The sequence below is a fragment of the Lepidochelys kempii genome, chromosome 9 (genome assembly GCF_965140265.1).
Source record: "Lepidochelys kempii isolate rLepKem1 chromosome 9, rLepKem1.hap2, whole genome shotgun sequence".
NCBI lineage: Eukaryota > Metazoa > Chordata > Testudines > Cheloniidae > Lepidochelys > Lepidochelys kempii.
The window spans coordinates 60,749,777-60,771,038 of record NC_133264.1 but is presented as its reverse complement, the minus strand read 5'-3'; the positions used below and the strand labels follow the sequence as shown (position 1 = coordinate 60,771,038).

The 21,262-nt window shown below is 53.6% G+C and overlaps 1 protein-coding gene across 5 annotated transcripts in view; it reads right to left on the bottom strand.

The window, feature by feature from the left end:
• The window catches only part of NHSL2 (NHS like 2), a 151,673-nt gene that overhangs the window by 43,935 nt on the left and 86,476 nt on the right, over nt 1-21,262 (bottom strand). The gene's annotated exons all lie outside the window — the stretch shown is intronic.

Here is a 21,262-nt window from a genome sequence, read left to right as displayed (position 1 = left end):
TAGTAATGAACAGCAGTCAGAAGCTAGGAACTGTAGAAAATTGATGAGGGAAGCAAAGGGCCACAAGGAGAAATCTATGGCCAGCAGAGTTAATGATAATAAGAAGGAGGGTTTTTTAAAAAATATATTAGGAAGAAAAAGAATCCTAACAATAGAAATGGCAGAAATGTTCAGTAAATATCTCTGTTCTGTTTCAGAGTAGCAGCCGTGTTAGTTTGTATCCGCAAAAAGAAAAGGAGTACTTGTGGCACCTTAAAGATTAACAAATTTATTTGAGCATAAGCTTTCATGAGCTACAGCTCACTTCATCGGATGCATGTAGTGGAAAATACAATGGGGAGATTTTATACACACAGAGAACATGAAACAATGGGTGTTACCATACGCACTGTAAGGAGAGTGATCAGGTAAGGTGAGCTATTACCAGCAGGAGAGCGAGGGTAGGGGGGGAGGAGAACCTTTCGTAGTGATAATCAAGGTGGGCCATTTCCAGCAGTTGACAAGAACAGAACAGAGATAAAAAGAAAAGGAGTACTTGTGGCACCTTAGAGACTAACAAATTTATTTGAGCATAAGCTTTCGTGAGCTACAGCTTACTTCATCGGATGCATGTAGTGGAAAATACAGTGGGGAGATTTTATATACACAGAGAACATGAAACAATGGGTGTTACCATACAGACTGTAACAAGAGTGATCAGGTAAGGTGAGCGTTTCATGTTCTCTGTGGTGTATATAAAATCTCCCCACTGTATTTTCCACTACAGGCATCCGATGAAGTAAGCTGTAGCTCACGAAAGCTTATGCTCAAATAAATTTGTTAATCTTTAAGGTGCCACAAGTACTCCTTTTCTTTTTATCTCTGTTCAGTATTTGGGAATAAAAACAGATGATGTAGTCATCGATGATAAACACCCTTTCCACTCCACTAGTATCTCTGCAGGGTGTTAAACAGCAGATACTAAAGTTAGATATTTGTAAATGGGCAGGTCCAAAAAACTTGCATCCAAGAGTTTTAAAAGAGCTGGCTGATGAGCTCACTGGACTGTTAACATTGATTTTCAATAAGTCTCAGAACACTAATGAAGTTCCAGATCCAGAAGACTGGAAGAAAGCTAATGTTGTACCAATATTTTAAAAGAGTAAATGGGATGACCAGGGTAATTATAGGTCTGTCAATCTGATATGAATCCCAGACAAGATAATAGAGTAGCTGACATGAGACTTGATTAATAAAGACATAAAGGAGGAGAATATAATTAATGCCAATCAAAATGGATTTATGGAAAATAGATCCTTTCAAACTAATTTGATTTTTTTTATGAGAATACATGTTTGGTTGATAAAGGAAATGGTGTTGATGTAATATACTTAGACTTCTGTAAGGCATTTCACTTGGTACCACAAGACATTTTAATTAAAAAACTAGAATATAAAATTACCAAGTCACACATTAAATGGATTAAAACTTGGCTAACTGATAGGTCTCCAAATGTAACTGTACACAGGGATTCATCATCAGATGGCTGTATTTCCAGTGGGATCCTGCAGGAATCGGTTCTAGGCCCTAAACTTTTAAACATTTTTATCAATGACCTGGAAGAAACATAAAATCATCACTGATGAAGTTTGCAGATGACACAAAAATTGGAAGAGCAGTGAATAACAAAGAGGACTGGTCACTGATACAGAGCAATCTGGATCACTTGGTAAGCGAGGCACAAGCAATAATATGTATTTTACTGTGGCTAAATGTAAATGCACACCTTTAGGAACAAGGTATGTCGGCGATATTTCCAAGATGGGGATGCTATCCTGGGAAACAGTGACTCTGAAAAAGATTTGGGAGTCGTGGTGGACAATCAGCTGAACATGAGCTCCCAATATGATGCTGTGGCCAAAAGAGCCAATGAGATCCTGGGATGCATAAACAGGGGAATCTCAAGTAGGAGCAGAGAAGTGATTTTACCTCTGCATTGGCACTGGTGCGAGCACTGCTGGAATCCTGTATCCAGTTCTGGTGCCCACAACTCAAGAAGATGGTGATCAATTGGTGAGAGGTCAGAGAAGTGACTTGAGAATGATTAAAGGATTAGAAAACCTGCCTTAGAGAGATAAGCTACATAGATTGAGCTCCTTGAGTCTAATAAAGAGAAGGTTAAGGGGTGACTTGATTATAGTCTAAGTACCTACATGGGGAACAAATATTTAATAATGGGCTCTTTAGTCTAGCAGAGGAAGGACTAACACAGGGGTCAGCAACCGGTGGTATGTGAGTCGATTTTTACTTGCACGCTGCTGCCAGCCAGGGTCCCAGCCTCTGCCCCCGCTCAGCCCGCTGCCGGCCTGGGTGAACGGAACCCCAGCAGAAAGCAGGCTCAGCGGGGCCAGCGGCCAGGACCCCGGCTGGCAGGAGCCGGCGGACAGAACCCCAGACCGGCAGCAGGCTGAGAGGGGCCGGCTGCCAGGACTCCGGCTGGCAGGAGCCGGCAGACAGAACCCCAGACCGGCAGCAGGCTGAGAGGGGCCGGCGGCCAGGACTCCGGCTGGCAGGAGCCAGCGGCCAGAACCCCAGACCGGCAGCGGGCTGAGCTGCTCAGCCTGCTGCCGGTCTGGGGTTCTGTCCGCAGGTGTAGTGTATTAAATTTCTCCCCGTAGGAATGTGCTACTTGCAGAGCACCAGGACTGGCAGCTGTAAGTAGTACACCGTAAGTAGCACATTCCTACAGGGAGAAATTTAGTACACCAGGGTAGGGAAGGCTCTGTGTCCCCAAACAGCAGGCCCACTTCCCGCCCCGACTGCCCCCCTGAGAATCCTCCACCCATCTAATCCCCACTCCCCCCCCCCCGGCTCCTTGTCTCCTGACCTCCCCCTCCCTGGACCCCTCACCCCTATCCACCCCCACATCCAAGCCCCCCTGCTCCCTGTCCCCTGACTGCCTCGACCGCTATCCACACCCCTGACAGGCCCCCTGGGACTCCCACACCTATCCAACCACCCCTATTCCCTGGCCCCTTACCATGCCACTCAGAGCATCAGGACTGGCAACCCTAAGTAGTACACTGTAAGTAGCACATTCCTATGGGGAACAATTTAATACCCTACACCTGGCCCTGCTCAGCCCGCTGATGGTCTGGAGTTCTCAAAATATGTTCTCTTGCCCCTTATCAAAAATTACACTACAATTAGCGTAAAAATTTGAAAACTTAAAAACTTTGTTTGTATGTTACAGTAATCGTTAAAAAATGTATAATGTTAATAAATACATAGGTTTGATGCAACAAAGTAGTTGTACTTATGTGCTTGTGCTTAATTTGTTTTCCATGATTTACCTTCTAAAAAAATCTGGCATATCTTGCACCCCCAGAAAGGGCATCTTGCCCCCCCAGGGCGTGCGTGCACCCCAGGTTAAGAACCACTGCACTAAACTGATAAGATCTGCATTTTAATTTAATTTTAAATGAAGCTTCTTAAATATTTTTAAAACCTTGTTTACTTTACATACAACACTAGTTTAGTTACATAATATAGACTTATAGAGAGAGACCTTCTAAAAACGTTAAAATGCATTACTGGCAAGCGAAACCTTAAATTAGAGTGAATAAATGAAAACTTGGCACACCACTTCTGAAACGTTGCCGACCCCTGGTCTAACATGATCCAGTGACTGGAAGTTGAAGCTAGACAAATTCAGTCTGGAAATAAGGCAAACATTTTAACGATTAGAATAATTAGCCATTGGAACAATTTACCAGAGGTCACAGTGATAGATTCTCCATCCCTGACCATTTTTAAATCCAGACTGGCTGTTTGTCTAAACGATCTGCCCTAGGGATTATTTCAGGGAGGTTTTCTAACCTGAGACGCCAGACTAGATGATCACACTTGTCTCTTCTGGCCTCGGAATCGATGAAGCTCAGGCCTGACTGAACCCAACAGTGGTGAGGGATGAGAGCCCCTGAGACGGAGGCTGGGCCTGACTCCACAGAGTGCAGGAGAGGGGGCGCTGACAATAGTATCCTTTGCAGGTCAGGGGAGCCCCATGTCCAGCAGAGACAGGCCAAGAGCAGAGCTGAGCCCCACCCTGCTGTAAGAGTCTCTGTGCTTCTTGGAAACTTCGGCAGCCTCCATCCTCTCCTTTCCAGGCCATTCTCCCTGCTATGGCTCTGTGCTGCTCAGCTCCCGCCAGGACCTGCAGGGACGGTAGAGAGCTTGCCCCACTCCCATCAGCTGTGTTCAGAGCCCAAAGAGAGGGTTGCGGGGAAAAGCTGAGCTTGCTACGGAGAATGGAACTCATTGGCTAGCTCTGCTATCTCTCCATGGGCCAGCATCCCAGGAGCTGCACTCTCTCCACCCGGCTGATGCTGGGGAGGGGCCTGTCATTGCTAGTCAGTAATAAAACACCTTCCCAGTGCTGCCTAACTGTTAACGAATCAATCACACAGATGGGGGGACAATGCCTCTCATTAGGGATCAGGCAGGGGAAGGCAGTGCCTGGCACATGGCAGAGCAGGGAATTCACATTAGCTGGAGAAGTCACCTGGGCCCAGATCCTCAGAGGTGCTCAGGCTCCTAAATCCCACTGATATGCGTGGAAGGGAAGAACCTCGACACCTCTATGGAGCTGGGCCATGGCACATCTCCCCCGCAGCGCAGGGTTTGTTCAAACCCAACTTCCCCAAACCCCATCTCCCACAAAATTCTGTCTGCGGTCACTACTGTCCCCCTGCAAGTTGCAAACTTTCTCAATACCCAGACAAACCCCTGCCTGTCGGGATCCTGGGCAAAGGGGGGCAGGACTGAGGGCAGTAACTGAAGCCAGGGACAGAGCACTATCAGGTCAAGCCAGAGTCAAGAGTCAGGAATCTGGCTGAGGTGCAATAGCAAGTCTCAGGGCCCCTGTTGGGGGTCCTGGGGTCTCCTGGGAGCCAGGCTCCAAGTCAGAGCTGAGGTTCAGAGTCAGGGAGCTTGGCAATGGAAAAGCAGGGCAATCGCAACAGATAGCTAGGAATCAACAATATTACCTGGGCATTTTCTGGTATACCCCATGGGCCAATACAGGGACAAGGAGCCAATCAGGGATCGCTAAGACCACTTGAGGCTGACCTTGCTGTGGCATGTAACTTTTTTGCACTAGGGTCCCAAGGAGAAGCCCGGTAATAGCAGGTGCCAGGTGGCAGTGGGGGCTGTCAAATAGCCCTGTGGGCCTGGGTTCAAGTCCTGTTGATCCTTACAAAGCCTGCAGCCCTGGGCTTGTGCCTGAGAGCGAAAAATCAGTGGGACCAAGGATTCTAGTTTCACCATACAAACTGAGAGGAGCAGACACCCCCAGCTGGGGGAAAGGAGATGGGAGCGCTCAAACTCACTTCCCTCACTGCGAGTGTTATTAACTCAGGAGAGGAAAGAGTGAGTCAGTGCAGATGGGTGTGAGAATCACGGAGCTGTAATCTGCAGCTGTCCCCTTCTCTTCATCCAGCGAGCCACCAGGGGTCACATGTTCTAGCTTGCCATCTCCAGCCAGAGTTGCAGGTTTCCATCGGTTCTGAGGCCAGCAGGGCAGAGCTGCCCTCCTCATAGGGTGTGTGACAGGCTCAGGGGTTGCCCATATTGCCTGGGAACATGGACGTGGCAAGATCTTTCATTTTTAACTGAGTGCAGAAGCTCCTGCAATGCCTGGCACCAAGGAGCCCCCTTCTCCCCATACCACAGCCCCATCAGCTGCCTCAGCCAGCCCCGAGGGCTCATCAGGCCATTTCGTTCCCATTCCCGCAGCAGGGCCAGGCTCTTCTACGGTTCGCAGTCGAAGAGCAACTTTGCAGCACTACGTCAAGTTCTGCGTTCCCATGGAAACCCAGTGGGAACCTGTGCAGTAAAGGAGCCATTTCCGCCAGCTCAGCCCAGGAGCCGGGCAGGGCTTAGGCCTGGGGCTGGGCTGCCGTCACTCCAAGGTGGTCTGATCCTCAGACAGCACTACCAGGCACAGTGCGCTAGGTGGCTGGCGGAGCCACATGGGAAGGGAGGCTGCATGGGAACCCAGACACCGTAAGCAGCAGCAGACCCAGCAGGGGAAAGGGTGTCAGCCCATCCACCCATGCCCTGCAGACTGGGCCAGCCAATAGGACTAACAGCTGAGCGCCTGTGTACTAGAATGCCAGGGCAGAGGCTGTTTCCCAGGCTTGCATGCTGTGGCTCCGTGTCCTCCCCGAGGCTGGAACAGGTTTCCATACAGCCCATCCAATCCTGTCGGGTGTTTCCATAAGAGCAGCAGCCTCTCTGCTGGCTGCAGCTGACTCCCCACAAGCTGGCAATAAATAGGGCATTTCTTGTGTTAGTAGAAGGGGGATTCACACCTCAAAGGTGTCCCTGGAAGCTGCCTTCCCCCTGCTTTTCCAGTTCAACTGTCTCCAGCTGGTAACCCCAGTGGCCCCTCACATGGAGCAGAAGTGCCGCGGTTACAGCTATGGATATATGAGGAGCAGGCTGCAGCTGCCCTGTCTTTCCTGCTGAGGAGCAGCCTCCAAGCGGACAGTTGCAGCAGGTGAGATCCAGCCATTGGTGCTTAGCTCAAGAGGGCACATTGCATGTTGGGGCCTGTGCTCAGATGAAGTCACATCGAGAAAGGGGAAGAGTACCCTGGATTGTCGTGCTGACGCTGGCTACAAGCCCCTGGGCACACGGCAGCCCTGCTCACAGACCCTCCCCTACGCTCCGATTGCAACCCAGAGCAGCTGTGGATTCCATCCTTCAGCCCAGCCTGGGGCCCAGGGGCTGGAAAGCACTAGCGGAGATGGAGAGTTCTGTTAACCCCAGCTGAGCAGTGGTGACAGCTGCCCTGACCCTGGGAGACCACCCTGGCTAGACGGATAGAGTCTGTGTGGCTGAAGAGGCTCTGAATCCCATGTTATGATGGTGTGAGATCACTGCGGGGCCTTGTCAGGTCAGAGCTGTGGCTGGCCCAGACAGCGAGCTTTATTCCCCATCCAGATTGCCATCACAACTGCAAAGCAAGGGGATACGAAAACCAGGTGCACAAGGCAGTGAGAAACCCCCCAAACCTTCCACCGTAGGTGGCCCCACGGTTGTCAGGCTCCCCCTCCCATAACTCTACCCTCCCAGCTGAGGTGGCCCTTCTGCACAGCATCCCTCCAGGGGCAGCGCGGTCTGCAGGTGATGGACACTGAAAACAAACGACCCACCAGGTCCCCGCAGAACTGAATCATTTCTAGTGTGTCAGCACCCTCACACAAACCATTCCACATCCCCCCCCCACACACACACACAAAACACACTGCTCAGCATGGCTGTGTCCCACCACACCCTCCTGTGGCTCTGGGGCTACAGTGAGTTAGGCCCCGGAGCAATGCTCCCGCTCTGGCACTGGCTCCGGCTGGGACAATCTCTGTGCCGCAGTGTTCCCATCTCCCAGGGACAGCTAAGACTCACTGCCCTAATGTTTGCAAAGCACGCTGAGCGTGCGGGGAGAGGAGAGGGTTAATAGTGAGCCTTTCTGCCAGGAAAGAGATTGGCTGCTCTCTTTACAAAGGGGACATCATCAGACCAGCCAGCAGGGAGGGAGTCCCTGGGAGCTGGTAGTGTCACAGAGAAGAGCTGGGCTTGCTTGGGTCTGAGCAGGGGCTGGCAGGACCAACCCTCCCCAGGCCCAGGAACAAATGCTAACAGACTGGGACAGTTTGCTTTTAAATTAGAGCCAGACTGACAGCCCTGGTCACCCACAGTTCACAGAGAGGGGCAGTCAGGCAGAGAGAGGGGCTCAGTCACCCACAGACAGCGCAAGTCAGCGCAGGGCTGGGACAGGCCCCAGGTCTGAGACTTGCAGGGCAGCAGTCTCCCCACTGGAGCTGCTGCTTCCCCCACTACGCCTCCTGTTACTGTGCTTACTGCCCCCTGCTTCAGCTCCTGCCTGTCCACCCCAGCCAGAGCCAGCAAGGAACTGCCCTGGATTGACTGACACAGTCCTGACCTTCACAGCTCCCCAGAGTTAGGCAAAGAGCCCACAGAGCAAGGCTCAGCCCACTGACACAGCAACCCCCAGCCCCTTGCTGTGACCTCTCAGCACCACTCTCTCCTTCTCACACATCTTTCCCCTTCCCTGGCCTCTCCTTATCAGGTCAGCTCAAAATAAGCCAGTCACTCAGGGACGGCTGTCACAGGGAGGCCTTTAACTGGAGGTATAGTTCAGTGCCTGACCACTCCCCCCTCCCTCCTCCTGGCAGAGGAATATGGTGTGCAAAGAATAGCCCAGGCCCTTCCCTAGCCCGAGGCTCCGCAAGTGCCTTACAAACAGTCCTTAGTCAAGTCTCACTATCTGAATGCTACCCAGGGGAAACTGAGGCACAGACTGATGGCAGAACAAGGCCAAGGTGTCACAGGGAGCCAGCCCAGACTCCTCGCTCCCAGTCTCCTGCTCAGATCCTACCCCACCTCACTGAAAGGCTACTCCTCCTCATCCCCATGGGCAGGCAATACAAAGTCCAGCAGCAGCACAAGCTACAGTCGCCAATGCCATGGGGCCTCCTCCTCCCTCCCAAAGTTGGGGAGGGCGGGGAAGGGGTGGCTTAGACAAGGGCCTGGAGGTATCAGGGGCAGTGAAAGATACCACAGCTTGTGTGTTTCAAACCCCCACCCACAATTCTCCCTCCCAGCCCCAGGCAACTCAATGACATTTGTTTTGCACTTACACCCATTTTCACCGCCATTTGCATCAGAGCTGGACTTGGCTCCACATGGTTAAATGGAAGATGTCACCAGAGACAACCCAAAATGTGTGTACAAGGGGGTCTCTGCACGCACACTTGCAGCTAAGGATTAAAGCCATGCTAGAGGTACCAACCACAAACATAGACCCAGGGGATCTTGCACTGATATCGCTATCATTAAATGAGTTACCAGGCTAACAGTCCAGCCTGCACTGCTTTGCTTAATAGGTACTGGCATGACAGGGGTCACCAGATGGTGCTGCTACACATAGTCTTCCAAGTTCTTTATCACAGTGTGCAAGCAAATGTTCAGCCTGTACTGTACTGCGGTTTGTGAGGCTTTGGGCAGGGGGACCTGTGTTAGCAACAGGTGCATGTGCTCTCTGCCTTGGGTTCTGATTAGCGTCAATCCTTGAGGAGGCATTGGTGCCTGGGGGCTGGGCACTGGTGCTGGGCTGAGATTCCTAGGAGAAGGGCATGCCCTACAGGCTGGGTGACCATCTTATTCCTGGACTGGTGTATGTGTGTACCCCCCCAGAGGGTACCCCTGGGAATCACACCCACAGGACCCTCCAAGCCTTTCCCTAGTGCCTGGGCATCACCAGTTCATAGAGAAAAGCTCAGCAGAGTTCCTGAGAGTCATTTTAATTCTGGGTAATGTTAATATTTGGTGGCGTCACTCTACAATGGTTGCCTGTACCTGAGGCGCCAGTCCTGGTGGGGAGAGAACAAGAGCAGACAGCAGAGAGCGCAAAGAATGAGAAAATCCATGGCACCATCAAAACTCTCCTCACTGAATAGTCTCAAAGCAAACACAAAGCAATAGCAATGCAGATTTTGCCACTCTGGTCCTCGCTGATGGAAGGTGGTAACACACAGTGGCCAGACACTAGCAACAAGTGGTGGCACAGACATACAAACAAACTCTGCAGTGGCTCCAGCTGGTGGAGCACCAGTAACAAAGCACCAGTGGCCACAGCAGGTGGTGTGGTAGCAACGCAATGGTAACACAATGGCCGATTTTCAGAGCAGTTGGAGGACGGTTACAGGGAGCTCGGTGACCTCAGTCCTGGTAACAATCTGAATTCAAGCACTGGAAACAAAAGGCGCCAAAATGGCAAGCCTTACGCTCACCCCCTTCCTGCCACTCGCTCTGACTGGGCATGCCAAGGCAATAACAGGCCTGCTCCTCCTCTGGTATGCCTCACTGATTTCAGCTTCCTCCAGCGTAAGTGAGAAGAGAAGCAGCCCCAGCGCTCTGTCAGAGGAGCTGGGTGACATTCGCTGTGGTACCTGAGCTGAAATGCATGCTGGGCAGTGCCCACTGGGAGAGCAGCAGAAAATAGGAACCAACGGGATTTAGAAGGGATTGCACAGAACGTTTCTCATCTGAAGCCTGACTCACACTGAACTCACACACAGGCTGGTGCAGCTGCCCCACTTAAATGTGCCAAGTTAACAGCTCTGGATGCTGAAGATCATATCATAATGCTCACGCACAAAGGGGCCAAATTAAGGCTGTTGGGCAACCTTCATTTGGCATTTCCTATGTTTTCAGTGTTTGGCTTTGCAACCTTAATAATGTTCTTTAATGAAGGTGTATTGGATGCAATTTCCAAGGTTTTATTTAATCCCCAAACTGTCATACTGTGAACCATACAGACAGGGCAAGAATCTTTAGATACATGACTTGAGCTAAGGGAGTGACGGGTAGCAGGAGAAGGCTGGGACCTGCCACTAGAGAGGGATGAGACACACACTGCTTTGGGCTTTCCCTGCTAGTTGCTGACAGCAGAGGACTGGTGAGACTCAGAAATGTTACATTCAATTCCAGACTGGTTAGGGAAGTGCACTCTGGTGGTTACAGACCCTTTTGCCCCTGCACATCAGCCTCTTCCTCTGCTCCTGTCCCTTCACTGCTCCTCTCCCCACTAGCTCATGCCCAACTCCTGCCCCCCCTGCTCCTACCCTTCCCATCTCCTTCTCCCTGACTCCTGCCCCATCACCAACCTATCCTTCCTCTCTCCCCCTAGTCCTATCCTTTCCCCACCCCCAGATCCTGCCCCTTCTCCCCCCAAACCCTTATTACAACCCCCATCCCAGCTTCTGCCCCCATACTCCCCCCGCACTCCTTCACCTAACCCATCTCCTCTTCAGGCTCCTATTCCCCCGTCCCCTTCATCTTTTCCCCTCCATTCCTCACCTCTCTGCATTCCCATCAAAACTGTTTCCTCTCCCTTCTCCAGGCTGCCTGGGTGCCAGCTGGGGGTGGGAGGTCTCAGAACACAGGAGACAGACTCCCTGCTCTTAGTTCAACAGTCAACATGTCAGTTCAACATGACAGCAACTGTAGAGTAGCCCCATTCAGCCCCTGCATTCCCAGGCTGGAGCATGCTCTGTCCCGACCTGGGGATGGAGCAGGCCTGCACAGTCTGATCAGCACTAGGAGATGGGAGGGGCTAGAGCACGCTTGGCACAGGGAGACTTTTGGGAGAATTTAGCTACCAAACTCTAAACAAATTTCTACTGAGTATGTGAAAACTGAGATTTTTCAAAGGCTTGACTTAGTTTGGGCATTTTCCCAAGGGGACAGTTAACGCACATCCCTGACACAAAGGAAACTCCTCCACCAAATTTCAAGCCCCTGCTTAACAGCATGGAGGTGCTAGAACTTCTCTGTGAAAGTTGGAAGAATGGTTTTAGCATGGGCAAAATAGCATATTTTCCCCTAATGTTGGTCTCAGAAATGGCTGCACTGTTTGAGCTGAAACTCAGCCAGCCTAAGTCAGATCCCCGGCATGGGACATTTCAGCCTGGCTGGTTAAAGCCTTGCAAAGGTATAAGCAACTGAAAACACGGTCTTAGAAAGTCTCAGGCAGCAACCAGGGGGACAGCCAGGAGCACCAATCATTCCAGGGCAAAATCACTGCATGCTGCAGCACTCCGATGCAGTGGGCTGGAACTTCTGCACCGGCTTCACTTCAATTAAACAATGCCACTTCTGATGGAATTCAATGACAATAATTAATACAATCTAAACAGTGGGCCCTGTGCTATTTAATCTACTGTTCAATTCAATGGAGTTTATACCAGTCCCACATTTCCACTGTTCACTGTGCAGCAGATTTTTCCCTTGCAGGAGAGAACTGCATTGGCAAAGCTGTCGTGGGAGGAGTGAATGGTTTTGGCAGCTGAGTAAGGGACATTTGTGGCATTTAGTAGGTAGGAGACAAATTGGGATTGTGAGATAAGCATATTGGTTGTTGTTTCTGCTAAAATATTCATCAATAGTTAATGTTAGTATGTACAGTATCATTGTTAGGGTTCAGAGTTAACAGATCATAGAGATGAATGGGGCAATTCACCCTTCTCAAGCTGCAGATTCATGAAGGTGACATGGTAGCAGTTACACTCAGTTAACAGATCCAGGAAAGCAATGCTCACCTTGTTCTTTGATTTAACTTTCCTTCACTAACTCCTTTGCACCCTCCACCCCGCAGAGGCGCATCCCACTGTTTCCTCTCCAGCCTGGGAACGGGAAGAGACCATTATTTTGATTTGTAAATACAAACTCCTATTTTTCAGAGTCTCCTTTGTGCTAGACACACAATTTTTTTTCAATGAAAGCTTTGATTCAGCTCAGGGGTCGGGAGACATGGAGTCTGTCTTTATCTATGGGCCAGGGTCAGCTTCCACCCTACCAGGGAGCCTCAGCTAGGACTTCGGTCTCCACGGCCTGGTGAGTCCTTGGCCTCTCTGCTGACACGGGGCTACTGAGTGCCTCCTCCACTGACCCCTCAACTGTCTCTAGCAATCCCTGACCAGCTGTACTGGCCTGCGCCTCAGCCCCCTGTGCATCCCCAATGCCCCAAGCCATCTGGGCCTCCAATGGCAGTGCCCTACATTCAGGATCCACTGGGCTGGCCTGAAACCTGCACCAGCTCAGCCCCTCCTTCCCAGAGCCCTGGCAGGAGCAATGGATGCCCAGAGGCTCCCCTGCTCCCCAGTACTCAGGAGCGGTCACCATGGCAATGGGAGCACTGTCACCTACTCAGGGACAGAACAGCCATAAAAGGTGAAAACAGCAACAGCCAAAGAGGCGCTGCCAGTCAAAGAGCTGGGAACCTGCTGGGATACAGTCCTAGAGACCCCACAGCACAGCGCAGCTGGACACGGCCCCACGCAGGCCAGCTGGGCGACTTCCTAGGGGAGGCACAGTGCGGGGTATGGAGGGTGGGAAAGGAGATTATCATAAAGGAGACAGTGAAGATTAATCTCTTTGAAAGGAAGGGGGGTCTAGTGGTTAGAGCCGGGGGGGAGGGCAAAGCTGGGAGTCAGGACTCCTGGGTTCTCTCCTGGCTCTGGGAGAGGAGTGGGGTCTTGTGGTTAGAGCTGGAATGAGTGAATCAGGAGGCCCAGATTCTATCCGCAGCTCCACCACTGACTCCCTGGGTGATCTTGCGTGAGAGTCTCTTGCCTACTCAGTATCTCCACCTGTAACATGGAGAAACTGTGATTCCATCCTACCTCACAGAGTCAGGAGAATTCATTTATTCCTGTCTGGAAGTCAGGAAATCAAAACAAACCAGGGTAGGTTTCCATTCTGGGGATGCTCCACATGAGGCAGCTCTTCTAAAGGACCCAGATCCTGCTCGGGTCTCAGAATGATCCATTCTGCAGAGCTCCAGATGCTCCATGGTCACCATTAGAGAGGGGAAATCTGGTTGTCCCCCTCATCAAACGTGGCACTTTTACAAAAAGCCTGGCAAAGCTCACGGGCCCTGTGTAGACTGTGGCAAAGCCCCACCATCCTCCCTGGACCCCTCGGTGCCTGCTGTGAGCACTTCTTCCACCACTCTCTGCTCAGCCCTTGGATTAGGGAGGGCAGTGACTGGCCTGACTCAGAGAACTGCCTTCTGACATTGTCCAAACCCCTCCTGCAGCTCCGCTCCCCCTGCGGGGAGGGGAAGGAGGTGAAGTCATGCACTTTCTCACACTCACCCTCCTGAATCTGGATAGCAGAGGAAATGGGACTCCAGATTCTGTTCCCATGCCAAGCCGGGTGATTCGCTCCAGCATGGGGGATGTGTGGGACAGCAAGCCACAAACCATTTTCTCTGTGCCTGCCCTGTAACCTAGGCTGCTGGACGCTGCACCCACCCCAGTAAGAAGATGACAGCCAAAACGAGGAAAACAGTCGTTTACTTCTAGGCATTTGAATGGTGCTCCAAACAGTACAATCTTCATGCTTCACAAACATTAGTCCTCAATGAGCCCTGTAATGCCCCAGTGCATGCTGAATTTTACAGGTGGGGAAACTGAGGCACAAGAAGGCAATGGGACCCACTGAAGGCCACAGGCAAATCAGTATCAGAGCCAGGACTTGAACCTAAGAGTACTTTAACCACAATACCATTCTCTCCAGGTGCTCACACAGCACAGTGTAGGAAAGAACTCAGCATGCCTCTGCCTGCTCCCACCACTGACACCCCCGCTTGGCAGAGACTAGCTGTGAGCTGACCCCACTTTCAGGGATCCGTATGTAGATAAGCAGCCCTGCATACTTTGGGAACTGGAGGCTCTCCCCAACCCAGGTGTTTCCACCACAGATTGGCCCAGCAAAACCCCAGTTCCAGAGACCCCCCCATGTTTGACCTTCAGCCCAGACTTTACCGATAACCCTTATCTCTGTAAATGAGCCAGACCTAGGGTTGCCAACCCTCCCAATTTTGCCAGGAGTCTCCCGGAATCGGGCTCTATCTCCTGGAGGCCAATGAAGCCAAACCAGGAGATTTTAAGCTGCTAAAAGTCTGGCAGCGCAGCGGGGCTAAGGCAGGCTCCCTGACTGCCCTGGCCCCGCTCCCGGAAGCAGCTGGCACATCCCTGTGGCCCTGGGGCAGGGGAGGAGGGGGTCTCCTTGCGCTGCCCTCCCCCCGAGCATCAACTCCGCAGCTCCCATTGGCTGGCAACTGCAGCCATTGGGAGCTGCAGGGGTGGTGTCTGTGGGCAGAGGCAGCACGCACAGCCTCCCTGGCCCCTCACCCAGGGGCCGCAGGGATGTGCCAGCTGCTTCTTGGAGCAGCATGGGGCCAAGGCAGTCAGGGAGCCTGCCTTAGCCCTGTTGCACCACCAACTAGGAGCCGACCAAGGTACGCACCTCCTGGCCGGAGCCTGCACCCCGCATCTCCTCCTGCACCCCAACCCCCTGCCACAGCCCTGAGCCCCCTCCCACAGCCAGCACCCCAAACCCCCTCCCACACCTCAATCTCATGCCACAGCCCTGAACCCCATCCTGCACCCAAACTCCCTTCCAGAGCCTGCATCCCCTCCTGTACTCCAACCTCCAGTCCCAGCTTGGTGAAAGTGAGTGAGGGTGGGGGAGAGTGAGCAACAGAGGGAGGGGGGGATGGACTGAATAGGGCGGGGCCTCAGAGAAGGGGCAGGCCTGGGGCGGGGCAAGGGTGTTTGGGTTTGTGTGATTAGACAGTTGGCAACCCTAGCCAGACCTCACCCCTAGATCTGAACAACTTTCAACCACAAGCCTCATGCTGTAGGGCAGAAGCCAGCCACAACCCTCCTGGGTTAGCAGGAGATTTGCCCATAGGCAAATTAGTGCACCTTAGCCTGTAACAGGAGTGATGGGCAGTGAGGATGTGCTGCTGGGCGGAGAGAGGGGAACGCTGGTGGCTGTATGGTCACTGCCCCTTTAAGGAGGAGTGCTGTAGGTAGAGTATGAAGCACTTAGCAGCTTGCACTGGTAGCTGAGACTAGGCAGGAAGTGGGCTGGGTACAGCTTGGGAATACGCCCACCTCTACTTATGCTAACAAGTTGGGCATTAATTTGCCTGCTGCTCAGATCCCATTAAGAGTCCCTGTAGCTAACTGAAATGCCACGGCTGGCTTATTTGAGTCTGGAGCCACAGAGCCAGACCCTGGCTGGGGTGAAGTGCCATTGATCCACTGACGTCAGCGCATTCCCATGGCTTCACCGCATCTGAGCAGCTGGCCCAGTCAGCCAATGGCACAGGATCAGGCCCAGCATGTCTTGTGCTCTTGCTGTGTGAGATGGAAGTGGCATGCAGCCTGACCTAGTACTTCAGCCATTAATCAAATTAACTCACTCAGCCCCTTCGAGGGAGCAACGGCCAAAAGCTACGAGGAGGGGGCCTGATTCTGTCAGCCAGAACCGGAATAGCCAGGTGCAGGGCTGCCAATGGCACCATGGCTCACAAATACCGGGCAAGACCGAGCTGCACACCGAGTATTACCAGTGCTGGGACGGGGCAGTTCTGTGCCACTCTCATCCGAGTGCGAAGGGAGGCTGTGTATGCAAGGAGCTACCACTTCTTTGTCCCCTGGTTTCTCATTCTCTCCTGTCCCCTGGGCAGGTACCAGGTGCTGCAATCCCCCAAGACAGGAAAGCCAAATCGAGCCACTCATCTCCTGTACTCTCTCCTGCTACCTCCTGGATCCACAGACCCAAGGCTCGAAGGATCACCGGGAAAGGAAACGAATGAGATCTGTGCCCTTTTAACTCTTGGAGGCTTTAGGCCTGACTGTCTTTGCTGAAGGACCCTGTGGACAAACAGAGAGCAGCAGGATCTCACTGAGCACTGCAGAGGGGGAGTAGTTTTTTTCAGGCTGTTTCAAGCTGTTTGTTTTATTATTAGCAGGTTTGTTGCCTAAACTGCCCCTTTGGGAGAAAAGCTCTTTGGGACAGATTCTAGCCCCCCAGCCCTTGGACGGCAAGGAAAGCACCTCCTCAGACCCCTGATCCTCCAAGGACAGCTCCAGCAGAAACAGGCAAGGCAGGTCAGGTCACCCCTGGTATCTCCAGCACCAAGCAGCCCCCTTTTCCATGCACAGGGAAGGCACCTGTACCACTGCTGCCAGTCCTCTGTAAGGGATACAGAACAACGCTTTGCCATGAGCTGCTGGGGAACAATCCCTGGGGGTAGGGGGATAACGTGTCCTACCAGGCAGCAGTGCACTAGGGGGCTCCAGAGCTTTGCACGAAGAGCTGGACAGTGCCTGGCACAGAGCGGCGGTAGGCACCCTGCTGGCCGCCCCGCCTGGGGTACCTTGCTGAGCTGTAACCCATGCAGGGCCACCCAGAGGATTCAGGGGGCCTGGGGTCTTCAGCGGCGGGGGTCCTTCCGCTCCGGGTCTTCGGGGCACTTCGCCAAAAACACGGAGCGGGAAGGACCCCCGCTGCCGAATTGCCGCCGAAGACCCAGAGCAGAAGAAGCGGCGGCGGGTCCTTCACTCTGGGTGTGTTCAGCGGCACTGAAGGACCCCTTGCTGCCGAAAACTCTTGTAGGAGCCCCTGAAAACTCTTGTGGGGGCCCGGGGCAAATTGCCCCACTTGCCCCCCCTTTGGGAGGCCACGAGCCCGTGCTCAGGGCTGGCGGCAGCCCCGCAGCGCAGGGTGTGGGCAGCCCCATTCAGCTCTTGCTCACTGTGATGAACTGGGACTGTCCTTAATGTTTCCTCTGAATAGTGTGGGGGTGCCTTAGTTTCCCCTATGCAGTTCTTAAGTATTTAGGGGTGGGATATGGGTGTATGATCATAGAAGAGCCCTAGAGGGCAGGTGTGTGCAGGGGTCTAGACACAGAGAATGGGCGACACCCTGTTTCCTGGCAACTGATGGCCTGGGCCCTTCCCCCCTGCAAGGTGAGAGCTAAAGGGCTGGAGAACAAAGGAATCAGGTGACCTCCTGGCCTGGGAAAGGGGAAAGCCCAGAGGAGGAGGGGCCAGAGGGAGTTTCAGTTTGGGGCTGGCTGGGACATGGAGTGAAGTGCAGAAGTGGTTGTCTGGCTCACTGCCGCCCAAAATGAACCCAGCTGAGGGGTCCTGTTCTATGCACCTGCAAGCTCTGTTTTGGACCATGTTCCTGTCGTCTAATAAACCTCTGTTTTACTGGCTGGCTGAGAGTCACGTCTGATTGCGGAGTTGGGGTGCAGGATCCTTTGGCTTCCCCAGGAGCCTGCCTGGGCGGACTCGCTGTGGGAAGTGCACGGAGGGGCAGAGGATGCTGAATGCTCCGAGGTCAGACCCAGGAAGGTGGAAGTTGTGTGAGCTGTGTGTCCTGCAGACAGTCTGCTCACAGAAAGGAGACTTCCCCAGAGTCCTGCCTGGCTTCGTAGGGAGCAGTTCCAGAGCATTGGGTTTGTGGGTGTCATGGAGTCTGCCCGGGGACTCCATGACACCCACAAACACTGGTAGAATGACTGCCATCCAGCCAACAGCGGGCCAGGGCCAAGAATGCAGCGAGGGATGACCCGTGCTGAAGGGCCTGCCTGGGAGCCCCAGACCGGCCCCAGGAAGGGGCTAACCAGCTGCCAGGGTCAGGGCTGGGCCAATGGTAGTGAGGCCAGCTTGCGTTCTCATTGTCTGAGGGCGCTGTCACTTCACACTCTGCGGCAGCTCTGGGAGCTGAATTTGTTGGAAACTGAATGGGATAAAAGGGTCAGTCTGCCCCCTGCCCCCAAGCTCAGGTCCCCACTCTGCCAGATCAGGCCCCAGGGATCCCCCCAGAATGGCCCTGGGGGGGGGGCAGTGGGAGCAACTGATTTTATTTATTTAAAACAAAAACCCGACACCCACACTTCCCGCTGGTTTGGCGCCACCAAGAGGTTCCCATCTCCTCCAGGGAAACTGTCGGTCACTGCCCTCCGCCTTCCCTCCCACAGCGGCCCCTGCTGCCTCTATGCACTGTATGTGCAAAGCCCAGCACGCTGGGGCCCTGATTCCCCAGGGGGCCTTCAGGCGCTGCCCCGCACCCCCAACCAACAGCCATCTATTTACACCAACTTCTCGAAACGGACCAGAACCAAAGCCCAGATCAAAAGTAAGAGTCCATGGCCAGGTACGCACAGTCACCCCAGGGGATGAATGCAAGAGCTCCAGGGGAGCCTACAGAGCCCTACAACTTTGCCATCGGAGAGCCTTCTAGCTGCAGCATGCTGTCACAGGGCCAGGGCCCAGCCGCGAGAGAGAAGTGACCCGCTCAGGGTGGATCTGGATCTAGATCTGAACTCCGCCTGGGCACACCTCAGGCCTCGCCTGCAATCCCTGCGGCACTGCTTTCACTACCACCAAGATTTTCAAGCGGTTTCGGTACCATGGTGCAAAGCCCTGTGTGGACATTCAAATTCAATTTAAATCTGGCTCCTATCGACTTAGCTTCACTTGATTGCTTTCTATAAAAACCAGTTCACTGGGAAACTGGAGCAACTTTGCACAGAGACCAGGCCTCAGGTGCTTGTAGCACTTAATAAAAAGACAGCTGTTGGGTTCCTAACTCACCGCATCGCGCTTTCAGTCACACAGCACAGACCAGCTCAGGCTGTCCCAGCCAGGCCTCACTGTCCTAGGCCTGGTTTATTATTGTGGGGAGGGGGCTCTTCCTAGTTTTCCCCTTTGCACCCCCTCCCTAGTGGTCAGCAATGTTGTCTGTGTCTCAAGTGCACAGAGAAGACAGAAGAGCCCCTCCAGTGCACAGAATCCCCAAATAGCTTAGTGTAGAGGAAAGTGGAAGCATGCTGGTGTGGAGGGAGCAGCCAGCAGGGCAGCTTGTCAACTCGTCCATAGAGGGCAGACAGAGGAAGGAGAGGATGTGGGAGCTGCCTGCAGGCTGCACTGCCCAGTTTCCAAGCGGCACACGCCCCATCATGCCGGTACCAAACCAGCCAGCAGTGAAAGCCTGGCTTCTCCTGTCATGATGGAATGGGGGAGGCTGACAGCTGCGATGGGCATGGGCCACGGGCCAGCCTCATGGCCTAGCAGCAACACAGGCTCTCCACTGCCGTGCTGAAGACCCAGGCTCATGGGCAGGGACTTGGGTGAGGCACACCCGGGGCTGGGTGTAGGGCATGGAGGCCCTGGTGCAATTCCAGCCCAGGCTGGAGTCACTGCTCAGGATCCCAGTGGCCTTGGGGAGGGGAGGGCTCAGTGCAGTTCCTAGAGGGCAGGTGTCCACCATTGGCTGTTTTGTCAGTCTTGGCAGAGGCTGGACTCCCCTCTCCCCCTAGAGATGCCCCCAGTCATGGCTGAGGCGCACTGGCAGGGCAGTGTGTGGGCACGATGGGGGAGGACAGCTGCGCTTGTGGGCAGCACTATATCTGCCCTGCCACAAAGGAAGGGTCCCCCAGAGAAGGGCTGCTGTCACAGTCGCTGCTGAGCTCTGCCCTTGCAGAAGTGCTGACGGCTGCTGACTGGGGGAGCTGCAGCTCCCAGGCGCTAACATGCTGCGGGGAACCCAAGACTCCAGGAAGATGGTGCTTCCCCATGCACCTCGCTACCCTCACGGCAATGCAGGTTCTTCCGTCCCCAAGGGCAATGTAAGGAAGTTGTGTGTTAGAGGAATGAGGCTGCACAAGGGGACCAAGAGGCACGACACGACACGTGGGATCAGAAAGGGCTTGGGAGGGCAGGGCAGACACCTGACCCCGCACGCAGCTGCTGAAATAACATCGATCCCCAAGTCTATAGCAAAGGGCTCTGCCTAAAGGTCCTGGCCCCACCCCCACCCCTCCCAGCCCTGCAGCTGCCTCTGGGGGATGCAATGGCTGTCACCAGCACGTAGCACCACTGCTCAACAGTGCAGGGCAGGAAGAGAATACCATTACCCAACAGAAAGGGAAGCGGGGCCTGTGGGGAAGAGCACACAGAGTTAGCACCCAGCTGTAAGGACAATCGGCTGGAAGCCATTAGCAATGCCCAGAACTCAGTCATCCAGAGCACCCATGGCAGACGCTCTACTGCCTGCACCTTCCCAGCACCCCCTCCCCACCCAAATAATGCAGCCCTGAACTCCCACCCCAGCCCAGGAGGGGAGCCGGAACACAGGGGATGCAAACCCTGTGCTCTGGGACCCCAGCATTTACCTCCCACGGGCCAGGCAGCCAGCCAGCATCTCAGACACACACACCTGTCCGGTAAGCCAGACGACACCCAGCCCAGGATACCCCACTCATGCCCACATGCCTTTCCAATTGGCCATCACACAAGCACCCCTGCCACTGGTGATCACACAAACTCCTTGCTCAGCCCTTGCACTCCCCAGCGCAGGTCCCACGTACCCAGCGGGAATGCGCCTGCCTTTCAATGACATTTGGGTCTCTTTCATGGAGCCATGTTCTCCATTTTCTTCAGTGTATTGTGTAAGCTGTTTTGGGGCAGAAGCCTGGAGTCCCAAGAACCTCCCGGCTCACATGGCCTCAGTGCCAATAGGGCAGTGCCACCCTCCTCTCAGCAACAAGGGGGCACATTCCCATAGCTATAAAGAGCTTCCTTCTCTCGCCTTCCAGCTCTGGATCCTCCCAATATGATTTCAGCTCTGACACCCACTCCATTCCCTCTGGCTGCTCCATATCCCCCTCCACTCCGTATCCCCCTCCTCCTAGTGCCCCACAGACCATGGGTCATGGAGACCACCTTGTGCTCCCATTCATTTGGACGCAGGAGTCCTGGAGTCAGTCACTGTTCCTCTCCCGGTCACGGTGCTGCCCTGTACTTTACTGCACATCCAAACAGTACAATGG